Source organism: Coregonus lavaretus, assembly GCF_964263955.1.
Source record: "Coregonus lavaretus genome assembly, chromosome: 24".
In the NCBI taxonomy this organism is placed as follows: Eukaryota; Metazoa; Chordata; class Actinopteri; order Salmoniformes; family Salmonidae; genus Coregonus; species Coregonus lavaretus.
Genome location: NC_140011.1, coordinates 26,237,463 through 26,250,048, shown reverse-complemented (window position 1 = coordinate 26,250,048; position 12,586 = coordinate 26,237,463). Strand labels below are relative to the sequence as shown.

The following is a 12,586-nucleotide window of genomic DNA, read 5'->3' as shown; positions in this document are numbered from 1 at the left end:
AAATGGAAGAAGTTTGGAACCACCAAGACTCTTCCTACAGCTGGCCGGCTAGCCAAACTGAGCAATCGGGGGAGAAGGGCCTTGGTCAGGGAGGTGACCAAGAACCTAATGGTCACTCTGACGGGAGCTTCAGAGTTCCTCTGTGGAGATGGGAGAACTTTCCAGAAGGACAACCATCTCTGCAGCACTCCACCAATCAGGCCTTTATGGTAAAGTGGCCAGGCGGAAGCCACTCCTCAGTAAAAGGCACATGACAGCCCACTTGGAGTTTGCCAAAAGGCACCTAAAGACTCTCAGACCATGAGAAACAAGATTCTCTGGTCTGATAAAACCAAGATTGAACTCTTTGGCCTGAATGCCAAGCGTCACATCTGGAGGAAACCTGGCACCATCCCTACGGTGAAGCATCATGCTGTGGGGATGTATTTCAGCGGCAGGGACTGGGAGACTAGTCAGCATTGAGGGAAAACTGAACGGAGCAAAGTACAGAGACATCCTTGATGAAAACCTGCTCCAGAGCGCTCAGGACATCAGACTGGGGCGAGCGTATACCTTCCAACAGGAGAACGACCCTAAGCACACAGCCAATAAAATGCAGGAGTGGCTTCAGGACAAGTCTCTGAATGTCCTTGAGTTGCCCAGCCAGAGCCCGGACTTGAACCCGATCTAACATCTCTGGAGAGACCTGAAAATAGCTGTGCAGCGACGCTCCCCATCCAACCTGACAGAGCTTGAGAGGATATGCAGAGAAGAATGGGAGAAACTCCCCAAATACATGTGTGCCAAGCTTATAGCGTCATACCCAAGAATACTCTAGGGTGTAATCGCTGCCAAAGGTGCTTCAACAAAGTACTGATTAAAGGGTCTGAATACTTATGTAAATGTTATATTTCCGTTTTTTATTTTTTATAAATTTGCAAAAATTCCTTAACCTGTTTTTGCTTTGTCATTATGGGGTGTTGTGTGTAGATTGATGAGTGGAAAAAAACAATTTAATCCATTTTAGAATAAGGCTCTAAATACTTTCTGAACGCACTGTATAACTTAACTTCCTCATTATGTCCCTGCCTAACAATAACATGCACCTGGTGTTTACTAGTCATGTTGATTTAATTTATCTTAATTTATAATAATAATAATATAATATGCCATTTAGCAGACGCTTTTATCCAAAGCGACTTACAGTCATGCGTGCATACATTTTTGTGTATGGGTGGTCCCGGGGATTGAACCCACTACCTTGGCGTTACAAGCGCCGTGCTCTACCAGCTGAGCTACAGAGGACCAGAGGACCACAATTTATTTAATTGATCTCTTAACTTGGAGAAACTACCAGAGGAAATGAGATCAGTCAAACTCATCCCTATCTCAGCTCCACTAAAAGGCATAAATTACAAAGACTATTGTTTTCAATGTGTAGCCTAGCTCTATAATGGGCTCAGAGACACAATTACTTGAAGTGTGTTAGCTTTAGCAGACTGTAGCGATAGCACCTCTGAGTAGCTTGTTTCTCCTTAAAGCCCTAATTAAATCTCACGTTTTCCTCCTAGTATCAAAGTGTTCTACTGAAAGGCATTATCTACCGACTCTAGCTTCAGTTTCCTCTCTGCGTTTTAGGAACCGGCAGCCTTTTAAACAATCAATGAAAGCTAACCTGACGGCTAAAATGACATAAATGTGGTTAGCGCACTGAAGCTGGTAGCTGAAGCCTGTAAGTCCTTGCATCTTTGCACCTTTAGTCTGAGATTTACATCATGATAATAGCGGCAAGGGAAAGTGCCATAGGTGAGAATGATGTGATTAATGAGGGTTAATGGACAGTCTAGATCTCCAGGTTCTTCCTGGTAGAGACAGAGGAGTGCTGTGTCTGATGGTGCCAGAAGAAATCAGCGTCCAGGAATAACACAAAGTTAACCTGCAGGCCTTTCTGACTGCTCTAGATTGTTTACAACAATATTCCTTTGTGCTTCCGTTATCCTTAGGACATCCTCGGCCAGCGTCAGCCAAAGCGGTTGTGCTTTGCTGTCATTTGGCATTTGAGGCGGCCAACCATGCGTCCCGGTTCTGTGATACTGCTAATAGTTGCCAGTTCCTCTGTGGCTTATCTTTCTCTTGTCTCCAGAACTAAGGTCAATAATGATGACTTGAACTGACAATAAAAAGGGTATTTGATCTTTGGTCTATTTTTTCACACCAGGTCACAAGTTGTTCTTCTAAAAAAATGCGAGGGGAAAGGGTCGATGTTACAGACTGGTTTTTCTCTCGATGTTGTTTTCGGTTGGTTCTGTTTGCGTGTGGCGCACACAGATTAGAATCTTCTTCTTTGGTGGAGTTTAACGGTGGTTGGCATCCAATATGTTGCATTACCGCCCCAATTGTAAAGTATAAATCCATTACACTTTGTGATACAAAATGGGAAAATGGGAAATGAAAGAAATACATATACTTTTTTTTTTATTACCCTACACTCATTAAAACCCAGCACCTTATTCCACTACTTTAACCCTATCTGATTCTACCCCAGGCCAATGGCCTGAGAGGACGAGACACTACCACTCAACACACCCTGTAACTCTTCTGAAGTCAAATCTCATACCCCCAAGTACTTTTCTGCAGCTGCTACCACAACTATTTTCTGTGACTTACGTTCTATCTCTGCAGTACAGTTGATAACCATTGCTATCAACGCTAAGAAGCCAACCTTACTGAAACATGTATCACTCATTGGCCTATCCCTCTGTTCTGGCACAGATCTACTATTCACAGGGACCCTCTCAGAATACCTCACCCTTGATCCACCCTCCTCTACTTTCTTCACTGCCTCAGCATAAGACATCTTCTGCACTACTCTGACCCTGGCCATCTCAACCTGCGTCTCTCGCACCGGACACCTCCGATCCCCAGCAACATGGGCACCCCTACAGTTGACACAACTTTTTCCACCGAAACTACACATTCCTCTGTCCCATGTCTTCCTGCACACTTCCCACATCTTGGAATCTCCCTCCTACACACTGCTGCGACATGCCCATAAACGTGACACCTATAACACTGCAGTGTATTTGGCACAAAGACTCTAACAGCATAACTGATATATCCTAACATTACTTTGTCAGGTAAAGACCCTGAATCAAAGCTCAAAAGAACAGACTGCGTCACCTCTGTATCTGCATCGCACCAAACAGCGAGCGTCACAAACACCAGGAATCAAGGATTGCTACCTACATTAATGAGCACAAAGATATCACACTTGAGAAAGCTGCAGTCCTTGCAGATGAGTTTGTGGTGATATAAAAATACCTTCACAAACAGGGCACCAAGAACTAATATCTCTACACAAAAAACAATCCAAAGAAGTCATCTCCCACTACAAGGTTTTTGTCTTTTCCACCAGTACCCAGAGACAAGGATGGACAGAAAACTGGTTATTCGTATTTGCCAGTTTGTCATTACTGCCATGAGAAAGGCCATATTTGTCTCTCAGTGTCCTAAATTGAAACAGAACATTTTGAGAGAAAAAGCTTTCTTCTTGTGGGAGCCCTCCAGCCCATTACGCCTCTGGTTGGGACTGGTTTATCTCCTAAACAAGATCAGATTTGAATGAACCCTTTGTTTCAGAAGGGTTTGCGTCTCTGCAGAGTGGTGATGCTGTTAAACAGCCAATGAAGATACTGGCAGACACTGGGGCAGCCCAGTCCTTCATTTTGTCTGACACTTCAGCAACTGGTGACAGTGTGTTTGTTCAAGGCGTGGAGATGGGTTGCATGGAAGTTCCTTTGTGTAATGCGGAACTCGAGTCTGATCTTGTTTCTGGTCCCGTGGTCGTTGGAGTGAAGCCTACCCTACCTGAGGAGGGGTTCTTGTTCATTTTAAGCAATGATTTGGCTGGAGGGAAGGTTGTGCCGAATTCTGTTGTTTGTTAGGTGCCCAGTGGAGGAGCGTGATGGGTTATCAGAGAAATACCCTAGAGTGTTCCCAGCGGGTGCTTTTACACGTGTTATGTCTAAGAAGATTGCAGAGAGCAAGTCTAGTTTTGAGGAGGATGTCAGTAGTCCCACCATGTTTGATCTGTCTGAAACATTTATGTGTGGTCCTGATTTTGCAGCCTGGTCTCAGTGACTAGATGTAACATAGTACACGTTATCCGGGATACAAAAATTAGTATGAAATGCTACGTTTTGTATGCTTACATAAGACAGATGTTTACTTAAGGCAAATAATAAAGTAGGGTGGTTGGTTGGGGTGCATGGGTGGGTGTATAACGCGAACATCTAGTTCAAATCTCATCACGGACAACTTTAGCATTTTAGCTAATAAGTAACTTTTCAACTACTTACTACTTTTAACTACTTTGCAACTACTTAGCATGTTAGCTAACCCTAACCCTAACCTTAACCCTTTAACCTAACTCCTAAACTTAACCCTAACCCCTAGCCTAGTTAACGTTAGCCAGCTAGCTAACGTTAACCACCTAGCCACCTAGCTAGAATTCGTAACATATCATACGTTTTTCAAATTCGTAACATATATTGTATGTTTTAGGAATTGGTAGCATATTGGAAGTTTTTCAAATTTGTAACATACGAAATGGGTGATGGATAGGCACAAATTAATACATACCATACGAAACGTAACATATCATACTAAAATGAGTGTTGAAAACCCCAAAGGTGAGAAAGTTGGTAGGACCTCTTCGATGTCTAGGAAGCAGCTGAATGCTGAACAGAGAAAATATGCTTCCCTCTCCCTTCTTTTTGCGGAAATACTGTACATCCAGAGGAGGAATTTGATGAAGTTCGTGTGGGTTACTTTGACAGAGATGATGTTAAGAGGTGAGAAAATGGCGTTCCCACGCCACTTTTAGTCAAGGCTACTGGCCCCAGTGTATCTCAAATTGTCGTTCCAGTTACACTCCGACAAGAGATACTGTACTTAGGTTGGCTCACGATGGTAGTATTGCAGGCCATCTTGGGGACACATTTGGTTAGCTCTTCCACTTTAAGTTGTCAGAACAAAGCCTGAAACTTTTGTTCAGCTCTGTTTGGTTTGGTCCACTTTCTATTTTCTCCATATCCTAAGTTGGGGTGGGATTTTCTTTTAGCTTGCCTTTTCTTAGACTCATTTTGTGGACACCCATGGTGGGTGTCTTTTAGGACCCATTTTCTAGTTGCTTGTCAAATTTGTGTGGGCACCCCCATGGGTGTTTTTCAGAACCCATAAAAAAAACACCTGTATCGTTTTGGTTGTCAGTGTTTTTTTTTGTTAGTTCCCTTTTCTGTGAGTGATGACATTTTGAGTTTGTCTTAGTGGGAACGTAACCGTCGGTCCATTGAGAAAATGTTTTACAATCGCATGGACCTGGGCTGAGAATGTTTCTTCTTTTGCTGGTCTATTTGTAAATTCCTCACAGAAGAGCATTTTAATGAATGTATTGCTGCTATAGATCAAATGATTTAAAAGATGGCATGATTGAACCCAATGTGATGTTCCATTGTGCATGTGCCAGAACTGTGTCTAGGCAGTGCTCAGAGTTTGCTGTTACCATGATTTGTTGGTGGCTGGGAGTCTGTGCTGTGTTGCTGCGATGGCATGCAACCTATTTACCACCGTACCCCTGTGCACCCCTCTTTTCTGCTTACTGTCCACCCATCCCCCATGCCTCAGCTGACAATGTGACCTTCATAATGAGTTATTTTCCCACAGTGGGAGAGAGAGAGGGAGAGCTGCAACTGAGACAAAGATGACCTGCGGGAGGGAGGGAGAGAGGGAGCGACGGAGAGAGAGATACAGAGAGAGAGATAGATACAGAGAGGAGTAGAGAGAGATACAGAGAGGAGTAGAGAGAGATACAGAGAGGAGTAGAGAGGGATGGAGTGCGGGAGAAAGGGAGAGAAACTAACAGAGAGGAAGAGAGGGGGAGAGAGAGGGACGGAGAGAGGGAGAGAGAAAGAGACAGGGGGAGAGAGGGAGAGGGGGAGATAGGGAGTGAGATGGAAGAGAGGGAGGGGAAAGAAAGTGAGTGAGAGAGAGAGGAAGAGCTGGGAGAGGAGGGGAAGAGGGGTAAAGAGGGAGAGAGGGAAAAAACTGGGAGGGATGGGGGAAGCGAGCACAGTGAGGGAAGGGTGGAAAAGAGGAGAGTGGTGAGGGAAAGGGGGAAGAGAGGGGAGTGTGAGTCAGATGTGTGGAGAGTGAGGGAAGAGGAGAGCGCTCAGAGAGAGAAAGGGTGAAGAGTGAAGAAAAGGAAAGAGAGGTGCTTGTGTGGTAAGACACTTCATACTCTTTATCTATATGATTGTTTGATGGATGATAGTGTTTCTATCTATCTAACCAGTCTCTCTAAGTTTTGGCTTGTGCTAGCCTAAATGTCTGTGTTTCTTGCTTTGCCAGAGAGTCTGACACATTTTGTGGCAATTAAATGCTTTTACGATGCCCAGTAAAGTGAATGTTTGAAGTGTAGTCTAATTTTGGTTTGAAGTTTTCACAAGAAAAGTTGCTGCTGAAAATTTCACCGCTAATAGCATCATCACTGTTGTATCGTACTACTGAACATTATAGTCTCTGACCTGATTCTGGTTATCTTATTCACTGTGAGTTGCCCTTTATCCATATCACACTATACCAAGTTGAGTCTTAAAGGTTCTCAATTATCAATGCAAATGTTTAGTAAATCTAATTTGCTACCAGAACGTAATAGGATTGTGCGTTATGTGCATCCAGTTCTATTTGTGTGGCGATAATGCTTGGTGTTGATTGTGCCATTATGGTGTGTCATTATGGTGTGACGTCCAGGGGGATAATGACACCATCAGCCATTACTGATCCATGATGTGTCCTATGGCTTACCGCCTTTGATGCCTACCATTAACCTGCCCAGGCATTTATCATCAACATGGAGGCAGGATCACACACTACTTCAATGCAAAGAATCATGCTAATTTCTGCTGAGGGTGGAAATTGGAGATGGCCATAGTACTGGGATGTTGATGCTTAGAGGAGACTGTGGAGGATTTACATGTGTACTGTATAAAGAGGTTGTGCTATGTTGGATGACCCAAATAAACAAAACTGATGTAGTGGTCCTCTGTAGCTCAGCTGGTAGAGCACGGTGCTTGTAACGCCAGGGTAGTGGGTTCGATCCCCGGGACCACCCATACACAAAATAAAATTATGCACGCATGCCTGTAAGTCGCTTTGGATAAAAGCGTCTGCTAAATGGCATATTATATATTATTATATTATTCAGTAAATAGTGATGAATATTAATGTTTACATTGGAATTAGCTCATTGTAACAGTATACATTATTTGTAACATATTCATCAACATTTTAACATTGAGGTGTTGATAGCTTTAAAAGTCTAGTTTCGTTATTCATGTAAAATGTTAAGTGGGCAAGAAAGGAGGTTTATTTGTACATTATGTCATGTGACGGATTGAGCAATAGGTATATACCCTATGTAGGGCATTCTCAGCCCTGAGGACCATAATTGGTCAGATTGTGAGAACACTGTTATGCGCTATTCCAGGCAGTATCAAAGGCATTTTGTGTCCAAAGTGCTATCAAAAGGTATAGAACAACTCAAACAACAACAACTCGATTCATAATGCTACACACAGGTCACCGAAATGGTGGAGAGCCAATAATTGTAGTGCCATTGATTGCATTGGGCTAAAACTGGAGAATCACACTAATAGCCAATCCATGGAGACAAACAGACAGACTGTGAATCTACGCTGAGTATACCAAACATTAGGAACACCTTCCTCATATTGAGTTGAACCCCCCCAGAACATCCTCAATTCGTCAGGGCATGGACTCTACAAGGTGTTGAAAGTGTTCCACAGGGATGCTGGGTCATGTTGACTCCAATGCCTCCCACAGTTGTGTCAAGTTGGCTGGATGTCCTTTGGGTGGTGGACCATTCTTGATACACACAGGACACTGTTGAGCGTGAAAAACCCAGCAGCATTGCAGTTCTTGACACAAACCGGTGCGCCTGGCACCACTACCATACCCCGTTCAAAGGCACTTAAATATTTTGTCTTGCCCATTCACCTTCTGAATGGCACACATGCACAATTCATGTTGTCTCCAATTTTCTCAAGGCTTAAAAATGTCATTAAGATTTTTTGTCACTGGCCTACACACAATACCAAAATAATGTCAAAGTTGAATTATGTGTTTAGAAATTTGTACAAATTAATTAAAAATGAAAAGCTGAAGTGTCTTGAGTCAATAGGTATTCAACCCCTTTGTTATGTCAAGCCTAAATAGGTTCAGGAGTAAAAATGTTCTCAACAAGGTAAACATAATAAGTTGCATGGACTCACTCTGTGATTTTTTAATGACTACCTCATCTCTGTATCCCACACATACAATTATATGTAAGGTCCCTCAGTGTAGCAGTGAATTTCAAACACAGATTCAACCACAAAAACCAGGGAGGTTTTCCAATGCCTTGCAAAGAAGGGCAAATATTGGTAGAAGAGTGAAAAAGAAAAAGCAGACACTGAATATCCCTTTAAGCATGGTGAAGTTTTAAATACACTTTGGATGGTGTATCAATACACCCAGTCACTACAAAGATACAGGTGTCCTTCCTAACTCAGATGCCAGAGAGAAAGGCACTAACGTAAAAAAGCAAAAAATGTGGCAAAGAAATGCACTTTATGCAAAGTGTTGGGTTTGGGGCAAATCCAACACATTACATCACTGAGTACCATTCTTCATATTTTCAAGCATGGTGGTAGCTGGTGGCTGCATCATGTTATGGGTATGTTTGCAATCGTTAAGGACTGGGGAGGTTTTTTTTTGATAAAAAGAAACAGAATAGAGCTAAGCACAGGCAAAATCCTAGCAATGGGGTTGAGGTCAGGGCTCTGTGCAGTCCAGTCAAGATCTTCCACACCGATCTCAACAAACCATTTCTGTATGGACTTCACTTTGTGCACGGGGACATTGTCATGCTGAAACAGGAAAGGCCCTTCCCCAAACTGTTGCCACAAAGTTGGAAGCACAGAATCGTCTAGAATGTCATTGTATGCTGTAGCGTTAAGATTTCCCTTCACTGGAACTAAGGGGCCTAGCCCGAACCATGAAAAACAGTCCCAGACCATTATTCCTCCTCCACCAAACTTTACAGTTGGCACTATGCATTATGGCAGGTAGCGTTCTCCTGGCATCCGCCAAACCCAGATTCATCCGTCGGACTGCCAGATGGTGAAGCGTGATTCGCAATTCAACGGCTCAGACACAAGACGTATGTGGCAGGGTCTACAGACAATCACGGACTACAAAAGGAAAACCAGCCACGTCGCCGACACCGACGTCTCGCTTCCAGACAAGCTAAACACCTTCTTCGCCCGCTTTGAGGAAGACTACTACCAAGGACTGTGGCCTCTCCTTCTCCGTGGCTAACATGATTAAGACATTTAAGCATGTTAACCCCCGCAAGGCTGCCGGCCCAGACGGAATCCCTAGCCGCGTCCTCAGAGCATGCGCAGACCAGCTGGCTGGTGTGTTTATGGACATATTCAATCTCTCCCTTTCCCAGTCTGCTGTTCCCACATGCTGTTGGCCACCATTGTTCCTGTACCCATGAAAGCAAAGGTAACTGAACTAAATTGCCCTGTAGCACTCACCTCTGTCATCATGAAGTGCTTTGAGAGACTAGTCAAGGATCATATCACCTCTACCTTACCTGTCACCCTAGACCCACTTCAATTTGCTTACCGCCCCAATGGATCCACAGACGATGCAATCGCCTGCACACTGCCCTATCCCATCTGGACAAGAGGAATACCTATGTAAGAATGTTGTTCATTGACTATAGCTCAGCATTCAACACCATAGTACCCTCCAAGCTCATCATTAAGCTCGAGGCACTGGGTCTGAACCCCGCTCTGTGCAACTGGGTCCTGGACTTCCTGACGGGCCGCCCCCAGGTGGTGAAGGTAGGAAACAACATCTCCACTTCACTGATCCTCAACACTGGGGCCCCACAAAGGTGCGTGCTCAGCCCCCTCCTGTACTCCCTGTTCACCCATGACTGCGTAGCCAAGCACGCCTTCAACTCAATCATCAAGTTTGCAGACGACACAACAGTAGTAGGCTTGATTACCAACAATGACGAGACCGCCTACAGGGAGGAGGTGAGGGCTCTGGGAGTGTGGTGCCAGGAAAATAACCTCTCACTCCCTGTTCACCCATGACTGCGTAGCCAAGCACGCCTTCAACTCAATCATCAAGTTTGCAGACGACACAACAGTAGTAGGCTTGATTACCAACAATGACGAGACCGCCTACAGGGAGGAGGTGAGGGCTCTGGGAGTGTGGTGCCAGGAAAATAACCTTTCACTCATTTACATTTTTACATTTTTAGTCATTTAGCAGACGCTCTTATCCAGAGCGACTTACAGTTAGTGAACACATTTTTTTTTATTCTTTAAAAAAATATATATACTGGCCCCCCATGGGAATCGAACCCACAACCCTGACGTTGCAAACGCCATGCTCTATCAACTGAGCTACATCCCTGCCGGCCATTCCCTCCCCTACCCTGGACGACGCTGGGCCAATTGTGCGCCGCCCCATGGGTCTCCCGGTCGCGGCCGACTGCGACAGAGCCTGGATTCGAACCAGGATCTCTAGTGGCACAGTTTGCACTGCGATGCAGTGCCTTAGACCACTGCGCAACTCAGGAGTACTCTCAATGTCAACAAAACAAAGGAGATGATCGTGGACTTCAGGAAACAGCCGAGGGTGCACCCCCCTATCCACATCGACGGGACAGCAGTGAAGGTGGAAAGCTTCAAGTTTCTTGGCGTACACATCACCGACAAACTGAAATGGTCCACCCACGCAGACAGTGTGGTGAAGAAGGCACAACAGAGCCTATTCAACCTCAGGAGGCTGAAAAAATTAGGCTTGGCACCTAAAACCCTCACAAACTTTTACAGAAGCCCAATTGAGAGCATCCTGTTGGGCTGTATCACCACCTGGTACGGCAACTGCACCGCCCGCAACCGCAGGGCTCTCCAGAGGGTGGTGCGGTCTGCCGAACGCATTATCGGGGGCAAACTACCCGCCTTCCAAGACACATACAGCACCCGATGTCACAGGAAGGACAAAAAGATCATCAAGGACATCAACCACCCGAGCCACTGCCTGTTCACCCCGCTATCATCCAGAAGGCGAGGTCAGTACAGGTGCATCAAAGCTGGGACCGAGAGAATGAAAAACAGCTTCTATCTCATGGCCATCAGACTGTTAAATAGCCATCACTAGCACATTAGAGGCTGCTGCTGCCTATTGAAATCACTGGCCACTTTAAGAAATGGAACACTAGTCACTTTAATAATGTTTACATATTTTGCACTACTCATCTCATATGTACAGTTGAAGTCGGAAGTCATTAAAACTTGTTTTTCAACCACTCCACAAATGTCTTGTTAACAAACTATAGTTTTGGCAAGTCGGTTAGGACATATACTTTGTGCGTGACACAAGTAATTTTTCCAACAATTGTTTACAGACAGATTATTTCACTTATAATTCACTGCATCACAATTCCAGTGGGTCAGAAGTTTACATACACTAAGTTGACTGTGCCTTTAAACAGCTTGGACAATTCCAGAAAATTATGTCATGGCTTTAGAAGCTTCTGATAGGCTAATTGAAATAATTTGAGTCAATTGGAGGTATACCTGTGGATGTATTTCAAGGCCTACCTTCAAACTCAGTGCCTCTTTGCTTGACATCATGGGAAAATCAAAAGAAATCAGCCAAGACCTCAGAAAAAAATGTGTAGACCTCCACAAGTCTGGTTCATCCTTGGGAGCAATTTCCAAACGCCTGAAGGTACGCAAGTATAAACACCATGGGACCACGCAGCCGTCGTACCGCTTAGGAAGGAGACGCGTTCTGTCTCCTAGAGATGAACGTACTTTGGTGCGAAAAGTGCAAAGCAATCCCAGAACAACAGCAAAGGACCTTGTGAAGATGCTGGAGGAAACAGGTACAAAAGTATCTATATCCGCAGTACAACAAGTCCTATATCGACATAACCTGAAAGGCCGCTCAGCAAGGAAGAAGCCACTGCTCCAAAACCGCCATAAAAAAGCCAGACTACGGTTTGCAACTGCACATGTGGACAAAGATCGTACTTTTTGGAGAAATGTCCTCTGGTCTGATGAAACAAAAATAGAACTGTTTGGGCATAATGACCATCGTTATGTTTGGAGGAAAAAGGGGGGTCTTGCAAGCCGAAGAACACCATCCCAACCGTGAAGCACGGGGGTGGCAGACCTCAACCCTATAGAAAATTTGTGAGCAGAACTGAAAAAGCGTGTGCGAGCAAGGAGGCCTACAAACCTGACTCAGTTACACCAGCTCTGTCAGGAGGAATGGGCCAAAATTCACCCAACTTATTGTGGGAAGCTTGTGGAAGGCTACCCGAAAAGTTTGACCCAAGTTAAACAATTTAAAGGCAATGCTACCAAATACTAATTGAGTGTATGTAAACTTCTGACCCACTTGGAATGTGATGAAAGAAAGAAAGAAAAGCTGGAATAAAATATTCTCTCTA

At 44.4% G+C, this 12,586-nt stretch overlaps 1 protein-coding gene across 2 annotated transcripts in view; it reads left to right on the top strand.

Annotated features, from left to right (window-relative positions):
* LOC311099767 (G-protein-signaling modulator 1-like) overlaps window positions 1-12,586 on the top strand; it is a 79,226-nt gene that overhangs the window by 61,743 nt on the left and 4,897 nt on the right. The window lies entirely within an intron of this gene.